Below are 14,565 nucleotides of genomic sequence, written 5' to 3' on the forward strand. Positions count from 1 at the left end.
GAGTCAAAAATGACCATCTCCTCCAGTAGTTTCCTGGCTGGTCTCCTGCCCAAAGACTCAAACCTATCCACACTTGTCCTTCCAACACCAACTTTCATACTTCTAAAACCTGCATCTTTTCTCTTTTTCCCTTGTCCAAATCCTCCACGTCTTTGGCACCTCCCATAGAAGTGTATCAAAAAGAAATTTAGCATGGATTCCAGTGCCCTCCATAATTCTCTTCTTGGAAAGGGGGACAAAATATTCACAGGAGCAAATATGGAGGCAAAGTGTGGAACAGAGAGTGATGGAAAGGCCATCCAGAGACTGACCCACCTGGGGAGCCATCCCATATATAGTCACCTAGACACTACTGCAGATGCCAAGAAGGGCTTGCTGAAAGGAAAGAGCCTGATATAGCTGTCTCCTGAGAGGCTCTGCCAGAGCCTGACAAATACAGAGACAGATAATCACAGCCAACCAGGGCCCCCAATGGAGGAAGGACTGAAGGAGCTGAAGGCATTTACAATTCCATAGGAAGAACAACAATATCAACCAACCAGAGTTCCCAGGGTCTAAATCACCAACCCAGGAGTACATATGGAGATACCCATAGCTCCAGCCTTGTATATAACAGAGGATGGCCTTGTTGGGTATCAATGGGAGAAGAGGCCCTTGGTCCTGTGAAGGCTCAATGCCCCCTTGTAGGGGAATAGGAGAACTGGGAGGTGGGAGTGGGTGAGTGAGTGGAGGAACACCCTCATAGAAGCAGCAGGAGGGAGGATGGGATAAAGGGCTTCTGATGGGGGGAATCTGAAAGGGGATAACATTTGAAATGTAAATAAATGAAATATCCAACTAAAAAGGATTAAAAAAAGAAGTACCATACTTTCTTCAGTTAGATTGAATTAGCCTCCAAGCCCTGCCCCTCCCTTTCTCCAGGGTATGGCCTGTTGAGGGCGTGGCAAAGATTCTCAGAGAGCTCTGCAGGAAGGGGGAGGGGCTTCCAGGGCTTTATTTAAAGCCAGTCAGCTCTCTTATCAGTACCATTTGCCAGTGAGCTCCACCCAAGGACAGAGCCAGAGACATGGCCCTGGGAGCAGACCTGAGTGAAACGCTAGTCCAGAAGCCTGAACATATGAATTTAGAGGTGTCCATCCTGGCTCCTTCCAAGAGAAAGCAGCCCCTAGACAAGAAGGCAGAAGACAAACAGCCCTCTGAGAGTCGGGGTAACAATGGCAGGAGTTCCAAGTCCTCTCCCATGGGCAAAGAGAACATCTGGTCAAGTCGAGAGGCTAAGGTCCCCAGCCAGAAGCGATCTGGGCAAAGCTGGGCTGTCTCCTCCTGCGGACCCCACAAGAGAAGCAGCAAGGTGGAGGAGAAGAGGAAGAACAGACCGTCTCGCTCCATAAAGAGAGGAAGGTACAAGCCGGGGTCCACCCACAAAAGAGATTCCTCGCACACAAAACTGCATGTAAAGGACCGAAGGTCCCAGCCAAGATCTTCTGTGAGGACTCTGAAGCGCAGTCGCTCTGGAGACAGGCAAGGTGCCCTGTACAACTCTGCCAAGAGGCGCAGACACACTTCTCCTCCAGAAGAAGCCAGCTCATTACCAACATTCTCGCTGCTCATGTCCAGAGTCTTCACCAATGTGGATGCCTTGCAGGTGACCCTGGATGATCTGCAAGCCCCCGGAGGTGCCTTCCTGCGTGTGCCCTCAAGCAGCAGGGAGCCCAGTGTCTCGCAGCGGGCCTGGCTCACTTGGCAACTGTCCCATGCAGGAGCCACACTGCACTGGGCGCTTCACACAGTCAATTCCTTCTTGACTGCGCAGGCCAGCCTGCCCTGATACACCTGGCCCCAAGGCTATTCCTTCACTGCTGACTCTAGACCCGTGCCCACCTCCAAGATCCAGGCCAGCCAACTGGCTCAGTGACCAAGCGACTTGGCATCTCCCAACCCTTCCGTGGATGCAAGAAGCATCCTGGGCTGAGCACAGCAGGCCAGAGAGACCAGAAGGCAGGCTTTGAATCCAGTGAGTACCAAACTATCTCCAGACTCCGGAGGAACTCAACTTCAGAGCCCAGCGTCTCTCCAGTTAACGACACAGGAAGTGACTGTGAAGAAAACCTGGGAAGCCTCACTCGGGAACTTGGACTGTTGAAACCTTTCATAGATGTGGACCCCTCTACCTTGCCCTTTAGGAGAAGTGTACCATTTGAGAAACGACCGACTCTTAGCATTCAATCAGCCATTGGAACTTGGATATCATATAGACACCCTCCTCCCCTTTTGGACAGGGTCCCTTATGCCAACTGAGGGTTAAACTGCCCATGTATGGCACAGGCCACCACAACACATTGACTTGGAGTTCCCGGGGTCAAACTTCTGCCCTTGTGCATGCTAGCAGTGCAGCTCCCTAGCCGCGGGAAAGCCTGTGCTCCTTTCCTTCAGTTTTAACTGCATTCTTTCCTTCTGCAGAGCACTCAAGCACTGCCTAGAACCCAGACTTTACTTCAGGTTAGCAAGCTGGACTAGGAACGCTCCGAACACAGCTCACGGTTCAGTAGACTTACTCTCTGACACAGCCAATCCATTTAGTACTCTAAATCTATGACCTGATTTTTATCCACTTCATTTCCGTCCTGGTCACATCCTGACTTGTAATGCTTAATTGTGGTTTTCACTATTTTAATAAAGTTTTATTTTTTTCTACAAAAAAAAAATTAAGTCATCCCTTCTTTCTGAGACATCGGCTACTCATTCTTTGCGGCTTACTCTCCTCGTATCTCTCAGCTGCAGTATCGTAGAAATAGCACTGAGTTTAGTTGAGAAGGTTTAAATTCCAGTGCGACCTTGAACAAGTTGATTTGCTTCCGGAATTTTACGTACCCAACTTGTAAAATAGAAAGTACAATATTTACCTCATAGAAATGTGAATGAAAACCTGAGACTTAATGGATGGTTCTTGTTCCTCTTTAAAGATTATAGCTATAATACAGATTTCTATACTGGACCAGGTACCCAATGAACTGATGGGAAGGAAGAACAGGGCTCACACAGACATCTTACAATGAGGTTTCAGTCCCCATGTGAATGTCTCAGAAGAACGATGATTTAGGAAAAGGAGATATAGAATGGTGTACAGGAAATGGCCTGGCTGGGGGTGATAGCACTCACTATACAAGCTTGAGGGCCTAAATTCAATTCTCAGAATCCATGTATAAAAGCCAGTACAGTGATGTTCACCAGCAATCCCAGCACTCCTACCATGGCATGGGTAGTAGAGAAAAAATTAACTGGAACCTTGATTATTATCTAATTAGTATGCCTAAAACATACTAACTAGATGATAGGAGAAACAAGAGAGACCTTGATTCAACAAGGTCAAAGTGACAATCAATTCTCAAAAATTGTCCCTTGACCTCACATGCACACTGTGGCACATGTGCATATGCACACACGCACACACACATACACACATACACAATAACAACAACAACAACAAAGCTATGTACCCCCTCCTAATTGTAGTTAAAAAGGGAGGGACAAGCAATGACTTATGTGAAAATGCTATAGTCTATTAGATAGATAGATAGATAGATAGATAGATAGATAGATAGATAGATGTATATAAATATACTTGGTATATACTTATTTAAAAGCTGCAACAAACTTTAAAGAAGCTATATGTCATTTACCCGGCTTCTGCTGAGCAAGCATTTTGTAAACAAAATACAGATATGGAGTTGAGCATGGCCCCTAAACAATATTTTGAGGAAGACCTGGAGGCAAAAAAAAGATCATTTTGTAGATGGAAGAGCTAGACACTCAATTTGGGTAGTCCTACTTTCAAAACACTGGCTTAGGCCAAACCAAACATGTTCAAGAGCATCATGTGCAAGTGTCAGGGTCAAGATAGTCAGCTAGTAGGACAAAAGAAATGATCGCTTTTGGATTAAATAGTGAGATTAATTGCATCAGATACACGCAACAGCAAAACGTTCTTCTCAAATCACCATAACTAAAGTGTCAGATGTTGGTATCAAGACAAGGGGTATAGATTATTCTTAAAACATGTATTTCTATATATAATCTACAGTTATGATAGGAGACAGTACTTGTCTTAGTCAGGCTTTCTATTCTTGCACAAAATGTCACAACCAAGAAGCAAGTTGTAGAGGAAAGGGTTTATTCGGCTTACACTTCCACATTGCTGTTCATCACCAAAGGAAGTCAGGATAGGAACTCAAGCAGGTCAGGAAGCAGGAGCTAATGCAGAGGCCACGGAGTGAGGGATGTTACTTACTGGCTTACTCAGATTGCTTTCTTGTAGAACCCAAGACTATCAGCCCAGGGATGGCACCACCCACAATGGGCCCTCCCCACCTGATCACCAACTGAGAAAATGCCTTGCAACTGGATCTCATGGAGGCCCTTCCCCAACTGAAGCCCCTTTCTCTGTGATATGAAGCGGGAGGGGGCCTTAGCTATACTGCTCATTGCTATTTCTTAATACAACTCAGGAGCCTCATAAACACATGCTAACTAATCCCCCCCCCCATCAAATATGAACCTATTATGTACCAAGCCATGTGATGGGGCTCAGGTATGTAAAGGGGGTTCACTGTCTCTCAGGATACTCCTCCCAGCTCCAAATTCATTCTGAATGCTTCCTTGAAATATCTAATGGACTTCTCCATCTTGATGAGTTTTCAGGTCTGAAACAGACTCTTCTCCCTATAGTTTCCTAATCACCTTTTAAGCCAAATCACCAAAGAAAAGAACGGCCCCAATACCTCTGTTCATTTGCTACAAATACATTCCAATCGCTCTAAGAACAGATGTAAGATTTTCTATTATATACATCAAACACAGTCCTAACAGTTATCATTCTAATGAAAGCTAGAAGAAGAGAGAACATAAAGGTTACAAACAAGAGGGAGTTGCTGACAGTACTAGGATAGCCAGAGAAGAGGATTAGACGGAAGGCCAACACGAGGCTGAAGACTACGGCCAGATGACCAACAAAAGAGAGATAAAGAGAGATGGGAAAGACATACAATGTGCACTTGTTATTACATTTAAGGAGTCATGGCTGTGTTTTTAGACTATGACCAGAACATAAAAACATCTTTAGCTTTATTTAAATGGCTAGGAAATCATGTGTGGACATATTCTAGGAGACCTGGCAAAGAAGACCAGAGGAACCTGAACTAACCTCTAGCTAGAGTCAGCAGAGTTAACTGCCATGCCTGCTCCCCTCAGTCCCGCTGCATTACATAGTCTCAATTTTCCGGAGCCAAAAGGACAGGGGGACAAAGGATGTTAGCAAGAGATATTAGAGAGAGTTATTAAGCATGAAGAACAGTAGACGCATGAGAAAGAGAAGCTGAGGAATCACTCTCCCACCTTGTGGCTAAGACAACATGGAGAAGAATGGGGAGGGGGGATCACAAGATACAAGAGTATCAACCTCAGGCAGCAGAGTTAGCTGGGAAGTCAATGACCAGGAGAGCCCCCACTGGGCCAGCAGGACCCTCATTTTAGCCTTCTCCTTGAGCTCCTTGCTAACAGGTAGCCTGCTAACTTGAATTCCTATCAATTCCACTTGACTGGTAAATTGAAACACCTGATTGTCATTAATGAGATTTTTACCAGAACCAGTCTGAGCCCAGGTGATAACCTATATTCCCAGAGCAAGGTCCCTTACTATCATAAATAACTGTCAGTATTATTTATCAAGGCCTTCTAGTGAACCAGAAGAAAAAAAAATCTCTGAAATTATACCAGTTGTTTATTTCCATGTGATATTCAACTCTCTATATATGACCAGTGAGACGAGACAACCACCATGTAGCTACTCCAAATATTATACCTACTGAACTTATCTGGAATTATTTAGGTTAGAGAAAACAAAAACCTCTTCTTGTGCCTGTCTAATACAGAACTAAAAGACCATGATGCTCGAGAAAAGGTCATTCTCTGCTTTGCCTTTAATCTTCTTGCTTAAAAATTGTTAAAGATTAGTTCAACATGAAAGCGACCTCTTGTACCTTGTGTTCCCAGCCAGTTCCACCCTGTTATAGCTCAGCAAGGTAGAGGGAAAGAATTTGGCAAAGGGAAAGAATTTGATCAAATGAAGGCAGAAAGAACTCCCTGTAACTTAATCTAGAAAATCTGAAAGGGCTTTGTTGGAATTATCATCACTAAAGGGTGCTCAGTGGACAACACCACCATCTAAATCCTCATGCCTGCTAGATCAGCTCATGGATGAGCTCAACTGCCTAGGCTTACATTACGAACAAGAAAAATGTAAGCACTTAAATGTGGGTTACTGTGTTTCACAGGATATATCCAGTTACTGAAGTCTTTATGAGTTCTGCATAGTTCATCCTCCAATATCTGCTTAAAGAGCTAACCAGTGAGTGGAAGGGAAGGAAGGGAATTCAGTTGCAAAAATAAGCAATACACAAATATGCTTTGAGCATGAAGCCTGAGATAACAAAATGTAAATCAAATTTCTCATCCAAAACATGATGGGTGATGCCTGGTATAGAATGGGCTAGAGATGAAATTCTTACAAGAGATGGCTAGAAATCCCACACTGCTGCTTTCTTCCTTCTCCCTTATCTTCATGGTCTTACACTCTGATTGAGTTTCTTCACTGTACTAGCCCTTATCTCTAGGCCCAGCATCTCAGTTCCTAGAGAGCTAAAGCCTCGTCATTCCTTCTGTACAGGCCGTACTGACAGCACAAGCCAGCCCTGCTTCACTGGTCATCCATTCTGAGCACTGTGCTTGGGAGAGAGCCAAAAACAATCAGAAAGGCAGATCCAGGCCCTGCCCCAGATGGTTCGGGGCAGTAGCAGATATTCTTACAGATATCTGTGTGGGTACTAGATATCGTTATATATACATTTGGGAGCTCAAGAATACAAGGCTTTATAACTTAATTCAGTTGAAGAGATGGGAAATCTGAAATTTAAAGGCAGTTAGTATAGTTTAATAAGATACTCCCTAGAGAATCTTATTTATAATAGCCAGAAGCTGGAAACAACCCAGATGTCCTTCAACAGAGAAATGGATACAGAAAATGTGGTAAATTTACACAATGGAGTACTACTCAGCTATTAAAAACAATGAATTTATGAAATTTTTAAGCAAATGGATGGACCTGGAGGATATCATCCTAAGTGAGATAACCCAATCACAAAAGAACACACATGAGATGCACTCACTGATAAGTGAATATTAGCCCAAGATACAATTTTTCAAAACACATGAAACTCAAGAAGAAGGAAGACCAAAGTGTGGACACTTCGATCCTTCTTAGAAGGGGGAGCAAAATACCCATGGAAGGAGTTACGGAGACAAAGTGTGGAACAGAGACTGAAGGAATGACCATCCAGAGACTGCCCCACCTGGGGATCCATCCCATAGACAATCACCAAACCCAGACACTGTTGTGGATGCCAAGAAGTGCTTGCTGACAGGAGCCTGATATAGCTGTCTCCTGAGAGGCTCTGCCAGTGCCTGACAAATACAGAAGTGGATGCTCACAGCCATCCATTGGATGGAGTACAGGGTCCCCAGTGAAGGAGCTAGAGAAAGGACCAAGGAGCTGAAGAAATTTGCATCCCCATAGGAGGAACAACAATATGAACTAACCAGTACCCCCAGAGCTCCCAGGGACTAAATCACCAACCAAAGAGTACATATGATGGGACTCATGGATCCAGCCTTATATGTAACAGAGGATGGCCTAGTCGGTCATCAATGGGAGGAGAGGCCCTTAGTCATGAGAAGGCTTGATGCCCCATTGTAGGTGAATGCCAGGGCCAGGAAGCAGGAGTGAGTGGGTTGGTGAGCAGGGAGGGGGCAGGGGAGAGGGTTTTTTTTTCGAGGGGAAATCAGGAAAGGGGATAACATTTGAAATGTAAATAAAGAAAATATGTAATTAAAAAAAAAAGACATGTGCTGGAGGTGTTTCTGGGAATGCAGTTAAACAATGTGCCTTCTGAGATAGAATACATACCTGGTTCCCTTAGACATTTGGTGGGGAGGGAGAAATTGAGATTAAACTTAGAGTTTATTTCTTGGGAGGCAAAACCAGAGGACTTTGTAGCTCACTGCTTTACAAAGTTGGGCATGCATACAATTCAAAACAAGTCCTGGTTTTCTATGTGAGATGCCCAGTGGCAAAAAAAAAAAAAAAAAAAAAATCATGGCTCATAGATGTTGTTTATTAAGTGGAAAATTCCACTCAAGTGAAAGAGGAAAGAACCAACCAGCGTACAAATGATGATTAAGGAACAGGCCCCAACTGCACTCCACCTTCTTGGCCAGAAAACCACTAGCAGGGTCAGTTCGCTTCAGGTAATAACAGGTCAGTTTGCTTGTGTTGGCCTGATAGGTCCATGATGCGTATGTTGTCATCCATGGCTCAACAGAATTACAAGTGAACTTCAGCTCCATTCCACTTATTTATTTTTTAAGCTTTATTTTTTAAAAGATTTTATTTATGTATCTGTGGGGGCTGCAAATGAGTTCAGGTGCCTGAGGAGGTTAGGGGACATTGGACCTTAAGCTGAAATTGTGACCCAATGTGGATGCTGGGATGCAAACTCAGGTCCTATCTGAGAAGTATGTGTTCTTAACCACTGAGCCATCTCTCCAGCCCCTATTTGCTATTCTTAGAACCTATTTCTGACAAGTTTGTATTATTATTAATGCTATTGTTATTATTGACTTGGCATCATTCTAGTAGTGGAGGTAAATATATAAAACTGGTAAGCTTGCTGAATCCTGATAGAAGCCGTGACAAAAGCAGAGGCGTACAATAGGCTCAAGCAAAGCAAAGAAGAGCAATGATTCTGGCAAACTCTAGTCTCTTAGAAGGAGCAGTGTACCGGCAAGATTGCTGAGTTGACCAAAATCTTCTATGTAGATGTCTTCTTTTTTTAAAAAACACATTGTAAAACCACTTAACATCCTATCAGGAAACTTTCATTAGTAATTAGTTCCTTGACCTCAAAGACCTACATTCAAAGTGTGGGTCTGTACCTGTTCAACTCGGGTGCATGCAGTTCAGCTTGTACACCCCTGCCTGGCAAGACCAACTGACCCCAACTTTAATTAGATATTTAAGATGAGATCAAATCCAAAAGCAACCCGGAAAACAGCCAATCCCCGCCATACTTTGGTGCGTCCCCTCCTCCCACTGTAACTTTAATTTTTTTTTAAACCTTTTTAAAATGACAGTTCTTAAATGCTTTAACCTCCCTTTTAGTCCACCACTTACCAGAGGGGGGGAGGGGAGGGGAGGAAAATGGACCTGTTTAGAAAAGATCTTTAGAACAACTCCCATTTGTGTTGTTTGGAAATTGACAGTTCAATTCACAAGTTAACAGTGACAGCTTGATCCATTCACAAATACATCACGGATACACCAACAGTCCAGTTCAGTAGAGTTGGGTTAGCAACAGCGGTGACATGGTGACTTGATCTAGCAGAGATATCCAGGCCTCAGCCTCGACATAAGTCAAGAGGAGGGACCAAGAGAAGTTCTCAGCTGTGCCCCTCTCAGGGAATCGAAGATCAACAAAGACTCAAGACCCACAAGCATTACACAGCTAGCTCTACCAACAAGCCAAGCTCAGCTCCTGTCACTGTCCATTGCATTGAGACCTATTTATACCCTCCAAACATATCCTCCACAAGTCTGTCTCAGCTGACATCACTGCCAATCAGTGTCCGAGCAAACGACAAGAAACTACAGCACGCCACCATTGTGCTGTTTCTCTATGAAGTTCCGATAAATGGAGCTCAATTACACAATGTAAGGTAGACCGATACATGTATGTTGTTAACCAAAAATCCCTTATCACGTGCTTGTTTTAGCAGAACATCCTTTCACATCTGTCCACTTCAGCTAAACGTTCCTTCCCTGCAGCCAACCTGCTCCGTACTTTGGCTCTCCCCATCCCTTCCCTGAAGGTTTCCTGTCTTCCCTTCAGCTTCTCAGGCATAGCTATCCTAAATAGTCTCCCATTTTCTCAACAAATGCCCTTCAGCCACGAAGCCAACATTCCCAAATTTGCTGTAAGTGCTGGGTTGTGTAATTTTCACAGATAACACCCCACATATGACAAGTGTTCACTTCCCGTCTGCCCCGTGAGTAGAAGAGTGTCATTCTGACAAGCTCTCAGCACTTGCCCAATGAAACCACTCTGTCTCTATTCCCTTCATCTGGTTTTCCTCTGTGTGTGAAACACCGTTTGCATGTCTCCCATTCTTCCCTCCCCCATCATACTCCCCGTCCCTAACACCCTTACAGACATCTTTTTTTTTTTTTTTTTTTTTTTTTTTTTGGTTTTTTGAGACAGGGTTTCTCTGTATAGCCCTGGCTGTCCTGGAACTCAATTTGTAGACCAGGCTGGCCTCGAACTCAGAAATCCGCCTGCCTCTGCCTCCCGAGTGCTGGGATTAAAGGCATGCGCCACCACGCCCGGCCTTACGGACATCTTTTAAACAATGCTTGAATGCAAACGATAATATAGAACGGATTTTCCAGATATACCTGATTCAGTTGCTCACAATGTCACCTCATCAAGTCACTTCAGGTCACATCCTAGTTTATCATGTAGAGCGGGGGTGATGCCCCTTAACCCGTGGTGTTGTTATGAGGTAAACTGAGGTACTTCTAAAGTCTCAGTGTGCTCTCTGAGCAGACAGGAAAAGCCGCGTTCTGTCCTTTCCCCAGGACTAAGCTAAGTCTCCCCCTTCTGGGAAGACGGCCAGTTTGCTCACTTCTGATTCTTTACTAGGGAGGGCATCACAGAGCTTCCCCAGGCTCCGAACACTCTGAGGAAAGAACACCTGAAGCTGAGGAACCTCAGGAATAAGGGAAAACTCAGGAGTTTACCAGACATTATTAACCCCGAGCTGTATTAAATTCAACAAGAGGAAACTATAACCCGACTCTTTAAATAGGAACATCCGGGAAGCCATGTTAGGCTTTCTGAAGTGAGCAATTATGCCTAGTGTGCTATTACTGTCCTGTTAGCACGCCTCCACTCATTACGAAACTTCTGAAGAGTCCTGGAGCCTGTGATTTATAAAGCTGCTAGTAATCTCATCTGGCCGGTGGCAAATGAGCTCCAGGCGGCCAGAAGGTGTGTTTTATCTAAGTCCAAGTGTAGGATGCCTATCTGATTTTATGGCTCTTTTTGACACCACATCTCAGGTTCCAACACGGTCTCTGAAACAAGGAAGCACCCTGGAGACAGAGGAAAACATCTTTAAGGAGGCTTTGGCGAGCCCTCGTGTGGTGCCAGTTAGGCGATTCCCAACCCCACGTGGCAGAAATCAGTGCCATGGATTTCTTGGGTTTGTGATAATCTCAACTCAAAGGCTTATACTCCAGCTCTACAGGGCCACAACCTTGAAGTTGAAGTCTGACAGGATCACATCTTCCCTCTGTGCCTCTTCAGGCTTCAAGGACAGAGAGCACAGCCCGCTTTCTCCTCAACTCCCATACCTACTTTAACAGCACTGGCTCCTCCGGATCCAGTTCCTGTGTTCTCAGCTATACTTAAAGATCTTTTACTTAAAGATTAAGTAAAAAATCTTAATCTTTTACTTAAAGATTAAGTAAAAACTAAAATAAAGAGGTAGTAACCCATCTAAAGTCCACAACGAAATCAGGAGATAGCTACCACCATAGTCCCTGTTTGACAAGTGGGAAACTGGCTTAGGGAACCTGTAAGAGAGAGCGTGCGCATTCAACCTTGGGCAGTGTGTTTCTGGGAGGGTGCACTTCCTGATTTTCCTAGCTTCCTTAAACAAACTGAAACAACAGGGTTCCTATGCTGTACACGATTAACCTATTAAAAACAATGTTTTGTGAGAAATAAACCCTTAGGAAGCCAAGCCTGTGTTCTTTTCTCTTTATACTATCTGTTGTTTAAAAAAAAAAAAAAAAAAAGTTGGTGATCAGAGTTCCACAAAGCACACTGAAAAATGTCTCTACACCCACAAAGTCTCCACACACCTTATTTTATCTTTGCCCAAAAGATGTGTTCCTGTCTCTGAGACCACAATGATGTGATCTAAAGAATAAAAACCAAAACGTTATTCTAGCTCAGAGGTATAAATAACTGCCCCCCCACCCCACCCCAAGTAGTCTGTTCTCACAGTAAGCAACCATGATCACTTTGTAAAGTGCATCTTCAGCTGCATGCTATAATCCTTACTGACTTAATGAGCGTCTGCAGATTCATCACTCACTCGAATTCATGCTCCTGCAGAGTCAATGACACCATCGAGGTGGGAATTTCTGCACTTTCTTTAACAAACATGAAAACTAACTCCTGGTGTTGAAATATATCTCCTCAGCTTCTGGCATGATTCCGCAGCTCACAGGAGACTCTGACTGCTTCATTTAGTCATTCTTCAAGCATTTATTGAATTCTGGAAGACCAGGGTGAGCAGGATGAACAGCATCTCTTTGCTTGAGGTGCTTAAATGCCACTGTGGGGCAATAGGCAATATACCGGTAAGTGCTTAGCTAGAGCGAAGCATAAATGCTTCAAAGAAAATCAGTAGGATTGTGTGTAAGAGCAAACAAGAAGAAGAGGGGAAAATCAGTTGATTAGATCATCAAGGAAGGCCTCTGGGGTAAGATTTATCTGAGACTTGAATACTGAGAAGCAAGCATACTCATTCCAGAAGAGAGAATAGTCAATGCCAAGTCCTCAGATGGGATGGAGACCGAGTTAAACTTGCTCTTAGAAGGGTTTTGTGTGTGTGTGTGTGTGTGTGTGTGTGTGTGTTTACACCAAGTCCACAAGTTGGTACAGGACACACCCAGACATCAAATTCTCAACACAAAGGAGATTTATTACCCTGAAGGGACATGGAGGGGGATGGGTGTACCTCTAGATCAGACAAAGGCAGCAAGCAGGTGTTTCTGTAGGAGTGATTTTTAAGGAGAAAGAGGGAAGTCTGTGTTAACATGGAGTTGGTAAGACCTGGTTGGACATGTTAGCCAGTGTAGCAGAGGAATGGATTCTGACTGCTGGACCTTGGTGTTTTGATAGTTGGACCTTAGTAGTCAGTTTCAGGAAGGAGTCCGTGGCCTGGAGGCTAGCTTTAGGAATGTAATCTAATGGGTTAGCAAGGAAGAGGGAAGAGAAAAGAGCAAAACCTGCCAGTGCCATGTTTGAAATGCTTGGGCCTGTTAAGAGAGCCCCTCAATATAGACTTGTTTCTGCCTCTCCTATCATGACAGTTACTGGTTCTCAGAACTGCCCTTTGCTGTCTAAACCACTGCTCTCTGGGTGAGCAGCAGTCACCCATGCCTATTGATGATTAACACCAACAGACCATGGGAAACCGACTTTGCAAGTCAGCCAGCCATAACATTTTACTTTAAGCTGCAGGAGATTTAGTGCAATTGGGAGCCTCGCCATTCTTCCCTGCATAATTCTGCCTTCCCTAGTCTCCTGTGATGTCCCCAGGGGCCCGGCCCGATAGCTGTGCTGAGTTATAACTATTCTTAATCTGTTGTGAAGATCTGAGTTTGATCTCCTGAACTCATCTCCCACAAGCTGCTCTCCAACTGCGACACGTGCATGCACAGACACACACAAATAAATGCAGAAAGTAAATTAACATTTCAATATAACGGCAAGACTTGGAGGATAAACTATTTATAATCATTCCAAAATAACTAGTTCTTAACAAGGGAAAATTTGACAATTCAGCATCCAATTAATACTTATCAGTGCATTCGTTTGCTAGAAGCAAACAACCAACATGTATCGTCTCATTTCTGAAGGCTAGAAGTTCAGGGTCAACCTGTTGGTAGAGCTGGCGGGTTTTTTCTCTGAACTTGCTCATGGTCTTCTTCTCCCTGTGTTTCTAAGTATGCACACCTGTCTCTAAGTGTCCCTAAGTGGACTGGGGTCACTTTGATAATTTTACCTGAGCTTACTTCACTATATAAAACATTTATCTTCAGCTAAGTTCAGAGAATCAGGATACAAACAGGGTAGAAAGGACACACAGTCCCAATAAGAGCACCAGGAAGGAAAAAACAAACAGGAAAAGAGAAGACATTTTGAAAAGATAAAACCATGATAATTCAGGAATGCTGTGGATGGGAGAATTAGTAGACAAGGACATTAAAGTAGCTACTAAAAGCCTACCCTCCCCCCAACCCATGCTCAAAAGTTAAAAGGAAGCAGGGGGGTTAATGGTAAGGAGTAGCCAAGGAGATGCAAGAGGGTGTCATGACACAGGGATGGCTAGCTCTGAATGGTTTCCACAAAGGCAATGTGTGAGGCGAGGAGAACAGCCAGAGGGATTGGCAGCCATCTAGAAACTGCATTAGTGTAGCTGGTGATGTAGAAGTCATAGCACAGAAAACTATGTACAAAAGAATCCAGAGAAGAAACACTGGGAGAGGGAACAGAGCACCAGTGAACTATGGGGCAAGTCCTCTCACCCTAACACCTGTGCAAATAGAGTCCCAAAGGGGCCAAAACTTACTTCAAGAAATAATGGCTGAAAACATCCACA

At 44.1% G+C, this 14,565-nt stretch overlaps 1 pseudogene; it reads left to right on the plus strand.

The window, feature by feature from the left end:
• The first annotated feature begins 1,066 nt into the window (after positions 1 to 1,066).
• Positions 1,067 to 2,052, plus strand: LOC147006164 (uncharacterized; annotated as a pseudogene).
• The last annotated feature ends 12,513 nt before the right edge of the window (positions 2,053 to 14,565 follow it).

This window comes from Mus caroli, unplaced genomic scaffold, assembly GCF_978045245.1.
Source record: "Mus caroli unplaced genomic scaffold, Mus_caroli_1 scaffold_1, whole genome shotgun sequence".
In the NCBI taxonomy this organism is placed as follows: Eukaryota; Metazoa; Chordata; class Mammalia; order Rodentia; family Muridae; genus Mus; species Mus caroli.